The sequence below is a fragment of the Pinus tabuliformis genome, chromosome 7 (genome assembly GCF_031772625.1).
Source record: "Pinus tabuliformis cultivar Carrire ecotype Pingquan chromosome 7, CPIR1, whole genome shotgun sequence".
NCBI lineage: Eukaryota > Viridiplantae > Streptophyta > Pinopsida > Pinales > Pinaceae > Pinus > Pinus tabuliformis.
The window spans coordinates 884,865,755-884,882,325 of NC_142293.1; positions in this window are offsets into that span (position 1 = coordinate 884,865,755).

The window sequence follows — 16,571 nt, forward strand, 5'->3', positions numbered from 1 at the left end:
TTGGGCCGACGGGAAGACAAGTACCGCGTAAGACCCCTTAAAATAACAAGAAGACAAGTATCGTTAACATTAGACTGGCAAGATGACAAGTAGCTGTGAACACCCAAAGAAAAGCAGAGGTGGGGGAGAGGAGGGGCAGCCTTGAAATTGTATTTTATACCTGGGGGCATGCAAACCTTTTGGAGTGCAAGCAAAGAGCGGTTATTTATCTGTTTTTTGGATTAGTCGTTTCCAAACTTGCATAAAGAAAGGATATGGAGTAAAGCTTAGTGAAGATGAAACTCCTTAAAAAATAGAGATCTCACAGGAGACATTTCTTATCTTATGACTGGTATATCGAGCAGTTTTAGCATAAAGTTCATGCTCGTTAAAAAATAAACGCAAGATCCGAGCAGTTTTAACGCGGTCTTCATGCTCGTTAAAAAATAAATAAAAGCAGTGAGCAATGTTTCCCCCAGAGTTTAAGCTCATTTTTAAATAAAAAATGAACCTATTTCCGGTAAATAACCATTGTGATCGTAAATTCATCAGCCATAAAAAGCCTTGGTCGTGTTTGCACCTGTCACCTCCACCGTCATTTGGCCGATCGTTCACCTCCATATGATTGTTTACCCATTTTGAGGAACAGCTGCGAAGAGTGATTTCACCTAGCCATCCTTGTGACACTGCCGTGATTGGAAAATTCCAACCTGTACCTGGAATCTGCTGCTATCCCTGGTTATCACTCGTTCCTCAAAAGACGAGTCTTCTTTGAGCTCTTTTCATCTGACTCGTAAAATATGAAAAGTTTGCCGAGTTTTGGCCTTCCAGCTCATTAAACGACCGGAAGAGCTATCCCTCCTCTAGATTTTAATCTTTTTGGACCTGAGGGATTATCGCACAAAAAGATCGAGCGCTTGTTTTGTTCGGCTCGTTAAAAGTACCGAAAACTCATCCCTTCTGTATTGTTTTATACTTTTTCGGACTTAAGGGATTAGATGACGAAAAAGGAATTTTGGAGTTAACTTTCTGTACCTTTTCAGACTCTCTAAAAATGAAAAGGACCGAGTTTTCCTTGTCGTTAGACTCGTTAAAATGATTAAATAGCGACAAACTTGTCTTTAGACGAGAACGAGTTTCCCTATCGCTAGGCTCGTTAAAACATAGCGATGGGCTTGCCCGAAGGGCAGGTTATAGAACAAGCATATGTTATCCTCCTCAAGCTTGACAAAAATAAAGAGGTACTGGTCAGAAATGACTGGGGAAAAATTGGGAGAACCTCAAAGCTTTAATGGTAGCAAGTCGCTCTTGAACATGACACTTTTCCTCCGTACCACATCGGGTTGGGTTGTTTCATTCACCGGTCTCATCACCATGGTCTTCGCCAAACCATCCACATTTGGGGTAATGCTACCGATCCATTGCATCAGTGTCGTTATATGTTCAAGAGATGTCGTTCAGAAAGAGTCAACCGTGTCCCATCCACTGCCATACATTATCCTTCATCCATCCATGATCGCCACCCTGAATCATATGTCACAGATTGTTTTCACCTCCACTAAAATCATTAGCTCCGTTCCGTGTCACTGATGTGGGATTCATTAAGGCCCTCCTTTGACGGATTGCTTCTTGTCGACTTCAGCTCATTATCCAAGAAGTTGATCTAGGAACAACCCCCTCAGTACTTTGAAGCTTGCATGCCTCAATGGCAAGTTTCTCACTTCTGGCGACAGGTATACATCAATGACCTTCGACCAGAAGATTTTGCGTGGTGTTCGACGCCAAGTCCTTTATTCACACCACGTGAATTGTACTGCAGTACCTTGAGGGTCATTATCATTATCGGTGATTCCTCTCGCGCTTGTTAACGGTTTACATCATTGACCGGTAATCAAGCGATGTCTTTCCATGTTCGACTTCAGCACAATTCTCACATGGATCGACTTGTACTTAGAGTGAAGATCGAACGAGTTTGAAGACCCCGGATCTAGTTTCATCCATCCGGGCTGCGATATATAGTCAGGAAATATAAAGACATTTGTCATGTACATCATTGCAGCAGATGATCATCCTACTCAAAGGATGATAATTTCAGCAGAGAATTATCAGTCTACCATCAGACGATCATCTGTTCTTTGTACCAAAATGTATTTATAAAGCTGAGCATGGGAATACCCGCCTCAGCTAGATCATGAAAACAGAATGAAAAATAATGTATTGTATTGTATTTTATTACAGGTCACCTCTCAGCGATTGAATGAACTTCGGATCCTCCGGATAAAGCATTTCACCCGATAAACGACCTCATACTTTAGGGGGCAACTGTTATAGACATTTTTGTGCCTTACAGCATGAAGCATCAAATGTCCATAATCTAAGGGATCCAAAGTCCCTAAACATGTTGTTCCTACCCCTAGAGGAACAAGGTCAGCAAACCACAACACTGAAAATCAGTTCTCCACCTGAAAACACTCAAAAACAAGCAATTTCTGGATCATGTCAACTGCTCCACTGAGCATCTGCGCTGAATGTCAACTGCTCCTCTCTATACCTACGTTGAATTTCAAATCCAACAAAGGCTACCTGCGCTGAGCGAGATTGGACAAGTGGCACAGTCATTCTTCAAGGTGTCAATGCCGAGGAAGCTTCCAAAATGACACTTGGATCACGAAATTCGCCTAGTGATGAGTAAGAGGTTCTTAAACTCCAAGTGGAAGCAAGGATCTCCAAGTGGACTCAAGAACTGAAGTATAACTGAAGTGGGAGAGGACACTAGTCAGCTCTCAAGCTGACTCATCCTTTCTCCAAAACTCCTATATATAGAGCTCTCTCATGAGGTCTAGGGAGGCTGGAATTTTGTGAATGTAAGGAAGTGCTGTTGGTTTGAGTTTAGAGCTATTGGGTGATTTCTTTGAAGGAGGTGAAGAGGAGATTTCTTTCTGCTGGGAGGTGTTGCTGGATTGGACCTCTTATGGTTGTAACACTCCTTGAACTTTACTTCTTCCATTAATAAAGCATTTGAGGTTCTTCTATATGCATGTGTCTCAATGGTGTATTGTTATACTTGTGTATTTGATTTATTCTAATCCTTGAACCAATTATGAATGTATGCTTCTTGTAGTTTCCCTCTCTTGCCCTTTTGCAGGATCTTTGTGTAGCTGGGCCAGTGAAAGAGCAAGGAGCTGGGAACAAGCAGCAAGGAGAGAAGATTGGATCAATCATTAGCGAAAGACATCGGTTAGTGGATCTCTTTCTCCCCTATTTTACTTTCATAAAGAAGAAATCTTAGATAGCTTTGCTTCGGTTGTTGCTGAGGTACTATCACCCTTAGAGTGGGATAGGGTCATTCCGTATTGGATACTTTTCCCTACAACAAGAACCATTATGGGTCATGGAAGAATTGACAACCCCACATATCATCATTGCAAATCACATGATTATAGCAGAAAATCCTAAAATGGAAACAATATATAAAGAAAGGAAATAACAGGAAATCCTTCACTTTGAATATGCTTTCATATCATTGGCAGACGAAAGCCTGCAAGCATGCCAAATAAGTTGGTAAACCTTGTCACATAGTTTAAGAATAAGGGAATACCATTCACCTGAGAGGTTGAGAAATTCATTGGCCAAAAGACATGTATATAAGAATCATCCAGAGGTTTGGAGTCCACTAGATTGGACTCAAGTTCAATCGTCCTTTACTACTAGGCCTATAAGAGCATCAGGATCAAGCAGAGGAAAACAAGAAATGGACATAAATTGAGGAGAATGAAAGGTTCCATCTAAAAGGAGCCACCACATCTAATATAGCTTGGGATGTCAGGCAAGCCATCATGGAAATTGATGAATAGTAGCAATGTGACTACGTTTTTGAGAGGATGAGCAACAATTTCAGTATGGGGGTATGATGTGCCTCCCAAATACGTAAAATTTAAGGCCCATCTAACTATCCCTAGGCATATTTAACCTTTCCTTCTACATTCGATAATGTCTTTTTCAGCTTTAATATGTCCGTAGAAGGGTTAAGAGAAATTTTTTATATATTTTGTGCCTAATGCATTAATTGTGTAGGATATTGAGGATATATTATGAATATCACATAGGAGTCCAACAATAGAAGATTATGGGGTTTGTCTCCTACTAAAGGAAGAATAAGACTAAATTGGCTCAAGGGCATTTATCACCCCCCTATGGTTGTGAGGACACTAGGGAAACAATTTCTACTTTTTAGGGATTTTGGAGAGAATTAGTCCTCTTTTCAAGGAGGTTTCCCCTCAAGCATGTTTTGTATAAATAATGGCCTCAGTAGCCCAATATATATTAGAAATTTTTGAGAATATAGTTAATAATCTAGAAACGCTTCCTTGCTTGTGATTTTAGTTTTTGATGCTTCATGTATGGGAACACTTGTTGATTAATGACTTTCTTTTCTTTTCTTTTTTCTAGTAAGATTCTTGTTTTATGGACCTAGGTCTCCTTGAGTTAGGGCCCAACCCAAGTGTTGAAACCCCCTTATTGTACATTTAATTTCCATGCATTTTACTTATTTATGATTTTTTTAAATCTCATCTCTGAAAAAGTACTATCTTTTTAGGGTTAGTGGATAAGCTCCTCTCTAAGTTTGTTTATGTACTTTGTTTTGATAACTCAAAAATATATTATTTCATGCAATAATGTTCTTCATTTAAAATTCAACTCATCATTTCCGTTATTTTATTTCCTGCAATTAGTAATTTATTTCCACTATGCTTTAATCATTTTTCTTTCAGATAGATTGTATTGCTTCATAGGCATAGTTAGTGTTGTTTTGATGCATTTAGTCCACTTAAAACATCATCTTTGCAACCCCTTTTATACATTTTTGTAATCTACCATGAAGCTAAATTCTTCCTAGACAAGCTACAAGAAACCCTTTATTTTCCTATACCTCACATGAACTGACCCATTGGATGTACTTGAGCTTGGAAAGGACCTATTTACCCTTCCACAACCTTCCACCACCTTCTTCGCTCCTCATACTACATTTAGACCTCATAAAATCTCTCTTGGATGTTTCCTATAGCAAAACAAGGCCACCCTATAGCAGTATGCAGATCACCTTAGAATACTTGCATATTTGTACCTAAATCATGTTTTCCATTCCTTATCCCATTACAACATTCATTAGACAGTAGAGATGGAATTTATAGGTTCAAATAACCCTTAAAAACTTTACCCTAGTAGTTTTAGATTTCTTTTTGCAGTTAAGGTTTGTTTTTTGTATGTCTTCTTTAAAATTCAAGTTGACTTATCATGCACCATAAAGTAGAATTGATCTTTCCCCAACATCCTTGAAATGATTTACTTTGCTTTCTTGCAATTAGCATCAGTTTCTTTCTTGTCATCTACTTTCTTACAGTTAGCATAGACTTATTTCCTACAAAACATAGTAGGTTTATTTCTTATCATTAACCTTTCTACAATCAAATTAGGGTCACCTTCTATCATTTTCATTCTACAAATATAATAGGGATTTCTTGATGTTTTTTTCTTTCTTGTAAGCTAGATTAGGTCTATTTGTTGTTCATTGGTTTTTTTAGCATTTCTTGTAGCCTAGATAATAAAAGTCTACTTTATGCATTTTAGCTTCTCTTCAGTTGCATCACAACAACCAAATTAGAATGTAGTCCCAATACGTCTTAAGCTTGTATAGACCCTAGGTTGATAATTAAAGTTGAGTGTGTTAGGATTTTCAGAATTCTAGTTGTAATACTGAGGGCCATCACTTGTCACTTTGAAGTGTGTAATTCTTAACTAGACATTTCTAACAGGCTACTGAGCATGCCATATAGAGATTGTATACAAAATTTATGACCTTGGGAAGTTGATGTACTAACTAACCCTAGTGGGGTGTATAATACTTTTGGCATTCATCTCCTAGGGTTAGGATTTTGGATTTTTAGGGTTTCCTTATTGATTTTGATGTTAAAAAAGGCCAGTCAGCCTCCCTGTAAGTCACTTTGGTGAAGGTGCATAGCCATCACATCTCTTCTTAGAGAAAAACTACCACAATTCGAGCTAATTTCCTACATGATGTATTTTTACAGTTTCAACACCTTCCATTTATTAATAAAAGTCGAGTTTTATTGTATCTATGTGTTTTTGTTATAAACATGTATTTAATATTGTTCCCTTCATAAGTCTAGATCAATGTGATACTCTCTTTCTTCTTAAGAGTAATTAGGCTTAGGAATAAATATGGCTCAACCTGCTCCATTCAGTCTTGATGTCTAAGGATAATATGTAACTTTCCCTATGTAGTTATGAATTATGAGTATTATAGATTAGTGAGAGCATACATTCTCATGAATATGATTAACCAACATGCAAGAGAGCCACAAATCCATGTTAACTTAATAATTTATCCTTGTAAATATTTGAAAGTTGTGTGAATTTAGTGTTGGAGTGATTGGTAGGTCTTCCCTTGCATTACATTAAAACCTGTGTATATTTTGGTTTCAGAGCCTTACCCACCCTTATTTTCTTAGAAATGTGTGTGTTGGATGTTAAAGTACTTATCCTCCATTTCTAGTCAGTAGGAAGAGGTTAAGGATTTGGGACTTCAAGCCTTGGGGCTAATCATTACACAAAGAAATGGAGAATCAGGGAAATCACCCCATCACTGTAATAAGGTTGTGGATATTTTAAGCCTCAAGACCCCAAGTGTTGAGCCCTTACAGCTCAACAAACTGAGCTACAAAAGTGACCAATCCAAGGGTCCAAGCTCTTAAACTTGTTCTTTGTATGCACCAAGTCTGAGCCTTTATTTGTCATTGTCAAATCCTCCAAAAGGTATTCGAGCTTCCAAGTGACAATTTCGTCCAATGTGCAAACAGTCTGAGGTTACAAGTTCAAGCCTTAAAACTGAGCTTCAAGTTCTTTGTTCAATCCTCCAATTCTGATCCTTATTACTAGTCTAAAATAATATAAAATATTGTCACTATCTGAGGTGTGGAGCCACCACAGATGTATACTTGAGCCTTCCATAGATGTATTACCACCGATCCTTCACAAATGTATTACCATCAATTTATTTTTCCGACCTTAACACAGATAGCATTGTAATCTAGAAGGATTTTCCTATCCAAGCTTGCACTTCGAGTTACCATGGAAAACCATTGGTCCGAGCACCTTACAGTATTATTCTAAACTAGAAGGATGACTTACCAAGCTTGAAACATTGTAACTATGATCTTCTACTGGAATTCAGGGCTAAGGTAATAATGTTGAGCCCTTACATGATTTGGATCACAGTTGAAAACACCAAATCTGAGCTTTTAGAGGTGACAATCCACCACACAAGTGTATACTGCTGCAATATGATTTCTTTAAATAATTCTCCACCCAACTGTCATAAATCCTAAGTCTGTTACAATCACTATTCTACAATGTAGTCTCTTCATGGATCTACAATACCACAGAAGTATTCCTCCTCAGCCTCCTTAAAAAGTTTCCTAGACAGTGATACGAGAGTCTTCCTCTACCTCCTTCCTTTTATGTGTTGCTTCTATTTTTCACTGAATTTGATGGTTGGAATGAGAATTTCGGATTAATATTTATATTGGATTTGACCATTAATGAATAGACATGTCCCTTGACCAAAGAACATGAGCCTACACAAGTCGTCTTAGGTCAGCTAGGATAAAATATAATATTTTATCTTAAAAAATCATTTTCTCCCCATCTAAGAAGAGATAGAGGGCGTGTAATAGCTCGTTGGAAAGGGGAAATTGTCCTCTACAATTTGGTGAAAGAATTATTATAGTATGATGTCTCAAATGTTAATAGAAATATTTTTCTTTATGACAGTCTTAAAAATTTGAGCAAGGTGTCATCATCATGAGTCAAGGTATAAAGGTTTAGGGCTTCTTCATCAAGAGAAAGGACATCATATAGCTAGGTAACTAGGGTTTCATTAGGACAAGGACTTCTTCATTAGGAATCCAAGTGAGACCTTCAACAATCATTCATGCCATGCTGATATTGACATCAATGACAATTATGACCAATAGTTTGTCAGTTGAGGCAAATCAGTTTTGGTATTTGTACATATTATGTATGTTGTTATTGTAAATACCACAATGAGTTGTGTTATAAAGCTCTAATAAGTGGTATGGTTGTCATCTTTTTCATGATGGTTTTTCTTTTTAGTAGGTTGTTTATTGTAAATATTTGAATGAGTTGGGTTATAAATCACCATGGGTTGGTTTTTGGTGCTTTTTCTTGTTATAGGTGTCATTGAACACCAAGGATGATGTTCCCCTAAGGGGGAGTGTCGGTCGGATAAATCGTTCTTGCGGACAATGAGAATTCTAATTATGCAAATGTGATCTATGCAAAAGAATTCTCAAACACGAGATGATTCTAATGTAATATAAGAACCAATCAAGTGCAAGTCAAGAAAATTGGGTGAGAGTTCCAAAGATCAAAAAATAAAAACACTCAAAGGCGATTAACACTCATATACATCGGGATATGGATTGTGGTACAGACAGGAGGATGAGGTGAAGTTATGTGGCTTCACGGATGCAAATTGGGTAGGGAGCCCAATGGACAGAAAGAGTACATCTGGAGGGGTCTTCAGTATCGGGTCGATAGCAGTTTCTTGGTACAGCAGGAAGCAGAGATCCGTGGCACTCAGTTCAGCAGAGGTCGAGTATATGGTAGCAAGTTTGGCTGCATGCAAGGCTATATGGATGAGGAAGATCCTGGTCAGGTTGTTCGGTTCATACTTGGAGCCTACTGTGATTTACTGTGATAACCAGAGTTGCATTAAAATCTCGTCTAATCTAGTATTTCATGATAGATCCAAGCACATTGACATCAGGTACCATCATATCAGATATTGTGTGCAGCGGAGAGTCATGTTACTTTCATACATTCCAACGGAGGATCAGGATGTTGATATCTTGACGAAGGCGCTCACTAGGAGCAAATTCGAATACCACCGAGTCAGGATAGGGGTTGCTGATAATCCATATCTTGTTGAGAGGGAGTGTTGAGAATGCAACAAGATGATGGAGCTTAGTGGAAAGAAGTTGCCTTCACTAAGTGGGTCCATAGGCTATTTTTGGCGCAAAGTCTATTTTTAGACTATGTCTATTTTTAGACATATGGATCATGGTCTATGAGTTGGATGCTACTTGTGGATGAATGGTCATGTTGGTAAAAATAGATGGACTTCTATTTTTAGACATATGGGCAGTTTCTATTTTTAGACTACCAAGCTAAAAATAGAACAGTCGACTATTATTAGCTCATAATAATATTTGGACTATAAACATTATCTTATCCTCTTGGAGCACTTCAGTTTGAGCTACAGATGTGGCACATGCAGCTGTCAGAAGGAAATACGCTTTTCTTGTGGGTCGGTTGAGCTATTGCATGGTGGACTTTAGTTAGAACTCAAGTGGTTGAGTTTTGGTGGAGTTGATTGTGGAGTTGATGGAGTTGTGTTCAGTTTGACTTGGTTAAACTAGTTGTATTTAGTCTAACTGCAGAATACACTAGTGAGTGATGTGAATTAATTGCTAATTAATTCACTAATTATTAACTCATAAAGCAACTAAAGAATACATCAGTTAACTCAGTGCATGGACAGTTCAATGGAGACAGGTGTTAGAGGTTGAGATTGCTATCAGTTGTGACTATAGTTGTGCATGAGATCTTGCACAATCAATGGGATTGAGTAATGCCAATGAGGATTGCGTGGTTTAGCCAAGGAAATACGAGTTTGCTTCATCCATTCATCATTATTCTCATGCAGGATTGCGCAGTGGAGGCAGGCAGACAGTGGAGGAGATTTGAACCTGTGATTGATTCATATCTGAGCTAGTTTGTGTGTAACAGGTGGAGATAGTACTGAGTACTTGTGAGTATTGTACTATGTATTGTTACATGTTCTCAATCATTATAATATATAGATAGTGTGGGGTTTTCAGCTGTATGCTTTCCCCGAGTTACGTACTGTGTTAATGTGTGCATGCGATTGATGTTTCATTGTTTTTAATGCTGCTAAATTGATGATCAACGTAGAGGAGGTTATGTATTATGCATGTATTCTACAATAGTGTATAATCGAGATAATCTCTGTGAATAAGTGTCACATTATTCAAAATTTCTACAAAGGTTTACTTTCAAGATCTTGGAAAGACTCGACTCGAAAAGGGAGTTGTTTTATTTTTTCATGAGGTTGACACAGGAAAAGAACTATCCTCAAAACCCTTTTTTCATTTTTCAAAACGAGCTTGACACTAGACAAGGAACTATGCTATAAAATCCTTGATTCATTTTTTAACGAGCTTGACACAAGACAAGGAACTATGCTCAAGACTCCTTGTTTCATTTTTTAACGAGCTTGACACAAGACAAAGAACTATGCTCATAAAATCCTTGATTCATTTTTTAACAAGCTTGACACAAGACAAGGAACTATGCTCAAGACTCCTTGTTTCATTTTTTAATGAGCTTGACACAAGACAAAGAACTATGCTCATAAAATCCTTGATTCATTTTTTAACGAGCTTGACACAAGACAAGGAACTATGCTCAAGACTCCTTGTTTCATTTTTTAACGAGCTTGACACAAGACAAAGAACTATGCTCATGTCTACTCTCTACAATCTACCTATATAACCTACTTATTCATTTTTTTTTTGAGGTTGACACAGGAAAAGAACTATCCTCATACCTGATTCATTTTTTAATGAGGTTGACTCAGTAACAAGAACTATCCTCTGACCAATTGATTCATTTTTTAACGAGGTTGACACAGGAAAAGAATTGTCCTCATACCTGATTCATTTTTTAACGAGGTTGACTCAGTAATAGGAACTATCCTCTGACCAACTGATTCATTTTTTAACAAGTTTGACACAGGAAAAGAAGTATCCTCATACCTAATTCATTTTTTAACAAGGTTGACTCAGTAACAGGAACTATCCTTTGACCAACTAATTCATTTTTTAATGAGGTTGACACAGGAAAAGAACTGTCCTCATACTCACTAATTCATTTTTTAACGAGGTCGACACAGTAAAAGGAACTTTCCTCGAACCAACTGATTCATTTTTTAACGAGGTTGACATAGGAAAAGAACTGTCCTCATACTCACTGATTCATTTTTTAACGAGGTCGACACAGTAAAAGGAACTTTCCTCGAAACCCTTGATTATGGCTTCCAACTAGAAGAAAGACATGTCAATGGACACACCTTAATCATGGCTTCCAAGAGGTCTTCATCGGAAGGAAGAATAGTTCTCTGGAAGGAACACATGTCAAGGGACTCAAAAGGGATAAGAACATCGCGTTCAAGTAATCCCATAGAGTTTTCCATGTTAATTACCGGATCTAAATCAAAGGAAGATGAGCAAATAGTGAGAGGCTCACGTACATCGATAACTAAAAACATGGGACCAATTGCAACATAATAAACCTGTGGCGGGGTAGATACCACTTTAGAGTCAGGAACATTTAGGGGTGTCATATTATTGGTAGTTGAAACAAGACTAGGGAACGAAAGCTGGTCTACAGTCACAATATTTCCATTGTGAGGGAAAGACATCACGCAAAAGAGTGTCAATACGACAGCTTTCATTGCATAAACATAGTCTTGCCCAAGGAGTAAACTGAGGACCTCGAACTACCATAAGATCAATACAGACAGTTTTACCTTCCAAGCTAATAGAAAACTTAGGAAGGATCCCTAAAGGTTCACTAATGGTTTTGTTAAAAGCTTTCATATTCCATTTAATAGACACAAGCTGAGGGGAACCCAAAGCTTTCCAAGCAGTTGAGGATAAAACACTAATAGAAGCACCTTCATCTACCTGTGTGCGGTGTATGTCCCTTCCACCAGCCTTGACAATGATTTGGAAAGGGATGGAAGAAGGAAGACGAGGTTATGTTAGTCTATTCCAATCAAAGGAAAAGACCTCAGTACTTGGAGGGGGTTCTATAGAAACAGGTGAAATTCCCCCAGCGTAGAAAAATCTGATGTAACAAGAAGAACCTGAGTGGTATGAAGTTCAGTCTCTAAAGGGAGAGTGGGATCGACCGAATGTGAAATTGAATCGACCACTTGATCAACTAATGGATCATCAACCTGAGTGATATGAGTTTCACTCTCCAATGGAAGAGTGGGATCGACTGTACTTGAAATTAGATCAATCACTCTGTCAGTTGACTGTAGGTTGGGAGAAAGTTTACAGTAACCAGTTGGAAATTATTGTTGTGGAACAGTAAGGTTTTCCAACAATTTTGACGCTTCATCCATGTGAGGGAAAATGTGAGTTTGATGACTCCCTTTCCATAACTTACAAGGAAACCTAACTTTACCCTTTTTCCAAGGAACCTGACTATCACTGGTTGATGGACCAATGGAAATTTGATGAGATTTTTCTGACCAAACTTCCAAGACCTTTGGAATACCAGGACAATTGATAAGGAAGTGGTCACCCTTACAAAGCCTGCAAGGGTATTTTGGTTTACGATGCATGTTGGAGGTTTCCTCAACACAACTAACACTTACAGCCACGGTTGGTCGGTTGACTTCTTTCTTATCTTGCTTCTTCTTCTTCTTCTTCCCTTTCTTCTTCTTCTTAGCCACCTGGTTACTAGCATCGAGGCTTATACCAAGCGAAGAGGAAGAAATGGAGGAAGAAATATTAGGTGAAGAAGGTAAAGGGTCAACTGAAGGTTGGTGATGTTGAGATGGTGAACTCTATTGAGGTGAAGCATTCGGTTGAGGTGGAACAATTGGAGTATTTGGGGCCAACGAAGTTGAAAATAACCATATCAGTAAACCTATTGTAAATCCAAGTAATGAAAAAGTAGCCATATAAGGAGGACCAACATTTCCAAATCAAGGAAAAGTACTAGGATTCTCGTTAAGAGGGGTTCCTTGGTTGGTAAATTCTGGAACAATTGCCATTATATTCAACTTCAGTGAATTGTTAATAATTCACAATTCACACCTGTGGTCTCTAAAAGTATAAAAAAAAAAATTAGCATGCGCTATCAAATCTAGGAGTCAAACCACACACAAATAGTAACTTCCCGTACTAAAAACACTAGTTGGTGATGAAATCCAACTTAGTAGAAATTTAATACAGAAAGGGCGGTTGGAACAGTTACCCCGACAACCTGCTTAATGAAACAGACTGGCACAAGTTTCTTCACAAAACCATCTCGAGTGAAGAGAACCCCCCAAAGAGTCCAAGTGAGTCTAGTCAACGTCTGCTCCAGGTACAATGGGATCTTCCCTCCACCGTCACCTTAGGAAAGAATCCTATAGATTATGGCCACTAAGGTTACCAACAGAAACAAATATACCTGGGGGAACAGTCTACGATCTGATACACACGCAAGGGCAGAGTAACAAAGCTCAATCCCCTTGAAGGCTCCTTGACATAATCCAAGGTTTACCAACAAGTGACCCCAGGATCCTCGACAATGGTCAATATGAGGTTTACCATTTTTAATATGTGTATATCTGCTACCATTCCCAATGAAGAAGGATTGATTACCTCACTAGTTCAGATATGATCTCGTGCTTGACTCCTTTAGGAGGAGCTTCCCAGAGCATACATGCAACAATTGGAATTTTTCCTACCACAAGATCGACTACTTGTTTGTTTTACTGTCTTGGAGAGTAAACTAAAACCTATTCCAAGACACTAGCCTAGGCTAGGTTGGTGGAAAGAGCCCTAAAAATGTAAAAATTACTAGATGAATTTTAATTGAGCGTTGTGTTATTTAGGTTGTTATTACTCAAAAGGGTAAATGGATATGAAACCAATGTATGACCCAACCCAAAATTGAATGCAATCGAATATGATAATGTAATCTTTTCAATTCGATGAATCCTAACTAAAGTAAGGAGAGAGTTTCCATTCACTTCCAACAATGCAAAAAATCAATCACTAAGAGAAAATATAGCAAATTCTCTAATGCACTAATTTCATCAAGAAAAATTAATGTAAATCAATTCCAAATCAGTTTTTATTTTATTTTTGTGTGTTTAAAGAAAGCATAAAAATATGTAAATTCAAATCAAAGAAAACTAATATAAATCTACGATTGCTTTTTCATAATGTAAACTGTGCAATTGTAATCTATGCACAATTCACTTGAAAAGTATGCAAATGTTATCTATGCACATTTTTCATTCATGTTCTGAAAATGAGAATTCTAATTATGCAAATGTGATCTATGCAAGAGAATTCTCAAACACAAGATGATTCTAATGTAATCTAAGAACCAATCAAGTGCAAGTCAAGAAAATTGGGTGAGAGTTCCAAAGATCAAAAAATAAAAACATTCAAAGGCGATTAACACTCATATACAAAATTGTGAAAAGACTAAGACAAACCTCCAAGTAATGACCAAAGGAAATCAAATTAAGAATTTCTCAAAAAAGAGACTCAAAACACCTAGTTAACTTAATGGAGATTGATGAGATGAAGAATTTGCTGAAAGAAACTCATAAACAAGGCTTTGTTGATAGAAAAATATAGATATGGGTAGATGTTAAGAGTCGTAAATAAAAACTAAACTTAACTGGATGAAAACAATTTAGGTCTTTCAAAATTTTAACAGGGTCTGCAGGCTTCCAGTAGAACCAGATGTGGTACCGCTCTGTGTACTAAAGGAAAGATGTGGAGAGGTCTGCACTGTCTGTAAAAAGAAAGTGTGGTTCCCTGTAAACTTCGGAAAAAACAAAAAGAATCTAGATCCTAAAAACTACCCAATCCCACACACATTAAGAAAAAACCAGAAACAGGGATAAGTTTCTCAAGTCAAAGAAAAAGGAAAAGCAAAAAACCAAATTCAAGTCCCCAGTGGAGTCGCCAATTTGTCGGCCAGATAAATCGTTCTTGTGGACAAGACCGATCTCCCTAGTATCAACAGATATCTAGCGACAAGCAGGACAAGCAAATCTACCTTTCTCTAAATATTTTGTGATTTATTAATAAAAACCAAGAGGTGTTTTAGACCCTACCTTAAGTCCAACGCTAGTTTGTGGTAGCCACACTTCGACCATCCAAAAGATTTTCCTTTTGAGAACCTGCAACCACAAACAAGCACACATCAAATAACACCTGCATAGCTAATATAATAAATCATATTCATCATGGTGATCAAGGAATCCATGAAATAAACCATAAAACACAGCTTATTGAGAAAAATAAACTTGATTGTATTAACTTTGAAAATAGAAGAACTTTACAACATTTGGTGCCTTGATGTTGTACAAGCTCCTCCCAGGGTCCGAAACAGGAATCTCCTCTCCATATCTTTATTTTACCAAAAGGCTATGACAACAATTTGTTCATCCAACCAACAATGATGAAGCTTGGTATCTTTCCAATATATCATATCAAAATAAAGCGATATCCAATACTTGGATTTTTCGTGGAACATGGATTATCTAAAAGATCAATCCCACTCAATAATATTGCAATATACAAATATGATTATCAACACGAGCATAATTGACTCACCAATTGTCTTCATAATAATTCATACTTGCTGCTATATTCATTCAGCCACAAAAGTGCTTAGAGAGCAACCGAATCAAGAGATACAACACTAGATGTGCTCTTTCCATCCATCACACTGTCAACTAAACCAACATCATAATATACATTGAATCTTAGATTCTAGTATTGTACCCCTGATTATAGATAAGAGAATCACACAAATATATCAATATGCAGTTATCCGATATATGAGGCTTATCCATAAATCAACTCAGAGTCTTCATAATGAGGCATATAAATGATAGGGTGTTCATCAGATTCTTACAAGATGCACATATGAATATTAGAAACTTCTCCATTATTAAGTGCAGGGAATAATGCATCAAGACTAGGACTTTCATTTTTACCTTAAAAAACAACTCCCCCTTACGTTGATAAACAAGAGAGTCATCAATCATACACCATCAATAGTTGTATCTTTACCATCCAAGCAATATGGTTTATCCATAACTCCCTCTGAAGTCTTGCTTCAATTGGTCATTTTAGGCTTCATCAACCTGTTCCTAATCTTTACGGTGAGACATTTCCAATTACCAAATGTATGAACTAGCAGTTTCTTCTCACATGCTCTACTTGTTCTATGGACAACAATATATGTTAGTAGTTTGATGCCTAATCAATCACACATAACATAGAAGAAATAACCTAGGGAAAGCCTCAGCGTAAAACCCCAATCTTTGTATTATCATACAAGTGGAAATATAACCAGTATTACAAAAAGAATCAGCTCAAAAGCTATCCTGCTCTCTCTGCAATACGTCTGTTGCTCATAGACAGTCAAAGACCTCTATTTAACCTCTAGTTTGCCCTCCAAGCCTCCTATTTCTTTGCAGAATTTTGATTGGGGTCCAATGCAGCCACTTGTGTGAATTGGCCTCTTCACACACTCACTAACCTCTGATCCAACTACGCAGTCCTGAAGGAGATAAATCCTCATCATGGATGAGCTTCCTTTATAGGAAAAATATTCATCCAACTGATAGTACATTTTCCCTTCTCTGATCTCAA